This window comes from Perca fluviatilis, chromosome 2 (genome assembly GCF_010015445.1).
Source record: "Perca fluviatilis chromosome 2, GENO_Pfluv_1.0, whole genome shotgun sequence".
Lineage (NCBI taxonomy): Eukaryota > Metazoa > Chordata > Actinopteri > Perciformes > Percidae > Perca > Perca fluviatilis.
The window spans coordinates 47,998,842-48,003,273 of record NC_053113.1 but is presented as its reverse complement, the minus strand read 5'-3'; the positions used below and the strand labels follow the sequence as shown (position 1 = coordinate 48,003,273).

At 42.4% G+C, this 4,432-nt stretch overlaps 1 long non-coding RNA gene across 1 annotated transcript; it reads left to right on the top strand.

Annotated features, from left to right (window-relative positions):
• Positions 1-3,640: 3,640 nt before the first annotated feature.
• LOC120573037 lies at positions 3,641-4,106 on the top strand. Its single transcript, XR_005641616.1, has 3 exons — positions 3,641-3,688; positions 3,781-3,899; positions 4,015-4,106. It is a non-coding gene; the product is annotated as an uncharacterized LOC120573037 (long non-coding RNA).
• The last annotated feature ends 326 nt before the right edge of the window (positions 4,107-4,432 follow it).

Sequence of the window (4,432 nt, the reverse complement as noted above, 5' to 3'; positions counted from 1 at the left end):
ACTTGTTTCCTTTTGTATGCATCCTGTCCCAGAAATGCTTGTTACTAACCTAGCTCTGGGGAGTTTACTCCCCGGAGTCCTTGGGCCCTATTTGAACAATCTGAAACGCTAGTATGAAACGCCAAACCGGCGGAATAAATGAGTCTTGCGCCCGACGCAAATCTTAAATGGGTTGGTCTGAAGTAGCTAAGTGTGGTTTGGGCGTAACGTGAAAATAACCAATCAGAGCGTCATCTTTCATTCCCTTTAAGAGCAGGCGCGCTTGTTCCATGGCGGATTGCTATTATGACGGTGGATTTGCCTGGCGCACGCCAGCGGGAGCTGTTCGGGATGCGGCAAAGTAATAAATGCCCGTCTTGGCCGGGTGGCGATGTTACTGCGGCCTCTCGGGCGCATCTCCTCAAGTCTGGAGAGGATTGCTGCAGCCATGGAGCGTGGGCCTCCAAACGCACCACCTGCACCTGTTGTGCCCCTTCCTCCTCCCCCCACTCCATCTCCGTCCACCCGCTCCACCAGGAGCGCATCGCGCATTACTCCCGGACCAATCCCACCGTAGTTCAACATCACGTCTCCTTAAGTCCTCTAATATTTCCTCATTTATGTCATCAACACATCCATGATTCATGGAAATGTTGTGTAAAACACAACAAGCCACAAAGACTGCTGCGACTTTTTGAGGACTGTACTGTAAAGTGCCTCCTGACCTATCCAAACACCTGAAGCGCATTTTCAGTAATATTTTTCCTTGTATTTATGTATGGTTTTCAAAAATAGAAAAGTAGATGAGAGAAGTGTATGCGCGTTGTGCACACGCTACATTATGGCCAAGCATTCGTCCCTAAAATAGCATCTGAATAACGCGCTACTGACTTTAGACTAGCGCCACTGACTTTAGACCAGGTTTTTCCTGGTCAGTGGCGGAATTGTTTTCTGAAACTGCAAAATAGGACCACGTAACTTTTGCGCCGGAACACGCCTCCTCTTTTCGCTGAACCGCCCCCGGGAGCGCAAATACCACTGCATGAAAAGTGGGATTTTCGTCAGTATTCGGCACTGTAGATTGTCGTGGAACTTCAGGTTTACGGCTGTACACGGCAATTTACAGGCAACACCGAAAACTGCCGTAAATTGTCAGAAATTGACGTGGGCCTTGCTTGGCAGTTGTCCCCCCATGACCCCCCCTCCCTCTAATTCTAGGGGAGGCTTTAACATGTAAATGAAAATGCTGTGAGCTATACAAATGCAAATCATGGTAGCAGCAGGGGAGTTTTACCCCAGGTGACATTTTTCTAAAAGTGTTAATAACTTCATTTTAAGAAAATCTCTTAAAATAGATCAGACTCAGTATAGCCTAATTGTAGACTCTTCAATTTTAGCTTGAATTGATTTATTTAATGAAAGTATGCTAGATTAATTACTTTGTATATCATTAGCAATGACCAATGTTATGTAAAAAAGATACACAAAACAATTTATTTCAACAATTAGTTTTACAGGCTTTGCCACAAAAGGTAAAATGTGCATTCCATGATTATATCGCAGTCTCCTCGAGCTCAACCACTGTGCATAGTGACATGACTACAGTGGCCTTTCTTTGGTCTTGCTCATCCAACACTGTCTGGTGGAATGGAGACAGAGGCTCCACTGGACAGTTTTCTAAGAGAAGTCTTTCTGCTGACACCAAAACACTGGGCTTCACATAAAGCATATCAGCTTTGTCATTGCATGACAAGGTCCCAACCATTTCTCTTCTTAAAATACTGGCAAATTCAGCACCATATTCACATGTCCATGGCATATGAAGCTGTTGGCTCTGCTGAAATGGCCTCATAATCCAGACTTCAATAGTCCTATTGTTATTAAACTTTCCCAGTAATCCATTATAACTCACTGTAATTCACCTCCACACCAGTGGGTGCGCTGTTCGCGCCCTGCTGGTTAATCTGCTCCACGGTCTCTCTATCATACTGCCCCGCCCCCTACCCCCGCCCTCACTGCTTCCATTTGAAAAAAATCGGCGGGACATGGGAGATGAGTCCGAGACTTAGAGCAAAAACTTCCGAAACATGGGAATATTTCAGGCCAAATGGTAAAAGAGTTGTCGGTACACTCTGTCAAACTTCACTTGGAAACACACAGGAGTTGTTCAAGACGTTTGGAGCGTTTTTTCTCTCCTCCATGTCTCCTCCGGGGCTCCAAAGATGCGCTCACAGAAAAGAAGACAACGTAAGTATATGATTATTAATGAAACGGCGAGCTAGTCTGTACTAGTGATGGGCGAACGAAGCCTTGTGAAGCCTCTGAAGCTTCTTCCTGATTGTATTGCAAAATGATCCGAAGCATCAAAGCATCGAAGACAACCCAGTGACATCTAGTGGTCAGGCAGCAGAAATGACAGCGGCTATCAACTCGACACAGCCAAATGAAGCTTTCAACACGAACGTAGGAGAGACAGAATGGACACATGCATATGGCATGACATGACTGAACTTGAATTAACCCTTGTGTTTTCTTCCCGTCAACCTTGAAAGAAACACTTTTTCCCGACGTTTTTGATGCCTTTTTTTCACGGTTTGTTTAAGCTTTTTCCAACGTTTTAAATTGTTAAATTTTTCTTCTACACATTTTCAAGCTTAATTTCTATGCCCCATATTTTCTGATATAAACCAAAAATTGAAAACTGTTCAATGTGACCCGGAGTCAACACAAGGGTTAAATGACATGAACATGACATGACGGAATTAAAAATATAAAACCTATGTTTGAATGTTTGGATATAACATTATAATATATAAACTATATATAAACTACTGTGATCAGGATTTGAATGGAAGTAGGCCTATGTTTAATTAGGCTAAATATGGATTCAATAAACTGCAGCAACAATGCCACGTTCTACCGCTATGTAGAATTACGTACAGGTGTATGTAAGTATAGGCTAATTTCTATTAATAGGCTAATCAAATAAATTGCAAAGCCACACTCATAAACCGCGATGTTCCAGTGAATTCTAACGGGTAGTGCGTACGCGGCGACATGAATCCAGCAAACCCATCCGGAGTCTCAGTGACGTTCAAGCCGGACGTCATCAGTCCGCGATGCTTATTTCAATTCGATACAAGCTCCAACACTGGGTTTCGAACCAGTGTGCTTTGCGGGAGTGATACAAGCTTCGGTGCCTCGGTGTCAAACGTCCCATCACTAGTCTGTACTGTTTATTAACTCTTGATCGTACAGTGACTGTCTTTGGATGTTAAACAGGCTACTTAGACTTGGCAGTAATGTTTTAAACCCCACCAAGTTTAAACGCGAGCAGCACAGAGCTGTGGCTGCTTTCAGCGCCATTCATTATTGAGGCAGAGCTGAGAGGGTGAGTTGTTTTATAAAAGTGTATTTTTTTGTCCGTAATTTTCAGAAAGCAGTCCGCCCGTCTTCACAACTCTGAGACAAACTGTAGCAGACGCTACGACAGCGAGCAAGGGTAAGATTTAAAGAATATGCTTTCATTTAATGAATTTCATTAACTCTTCTGTATAAGGACATAGATACGTTAATAGATACCGATCTTAACCATAGTTTTTTTTTTTTTACAGACTAACCTCGACTCATAACGAGGCTGTGACCTATATTTGCTCGAAGCTGTCTGCAAGTCCAGATTTACATGACGCTGATAATGACGCCATTGTGTGTAAGTAATTTTTATTTTTTCATCTTTCCATGTTTAATTTTACTGTGACTTATGTTTTTTATTCATACCACTCTCATTTCATTGTTTTCCAGCTGCCTGTAAGACACATTACGAGACAGCAGCAGGAGCTTCAGCTAGAAACAACCAGATGCGGCATCGCGGGCAGAAGCTGTGAAGAGTTCTGCTCGGAGTCGGTCGAGAAGAAAAGAGGGTAAGATTAGATCCGTTTGGTCAATGTGAATATTTTTTAGGTGCATTCATAGGTGTGTTGTGTCCATAAATAAATATCACGCAGTACTGATTGTCTTTATTGATTGATTTTACAGTTACCTCCAGCTCAGAGGCGGCCGTGGGTTAGATGTGGACGGTGCTGCTCCTCGTGAGCGAGGGATATTTGTTGTGTGTGCTGTGTGTCTCCGATGCTTTGTACATAGTTTTTTTTTCTGATTGCGTTTGTGTTTTGTGTCAATAAAGCTCTATCTTTGAATAAACAGCACGTTCCTGGCAAATCATTTTAACTATGATAATCATGACATGAATATACTACATAGCATATATGAAATAAATAAATAAAAATAAATATATATATATATATAAATAATTTTATTCTTATAATAATAATGGCCCAGGTTGACCAATAGCCTAACCCGTGACAGACCTGTCAACCAATCACGAGAGATTTTTCTTGTTTAAAAGTAGTGGTTTCATCCAATCCTGAGTGAGGAAATTCCAGCCAGGCCAGAC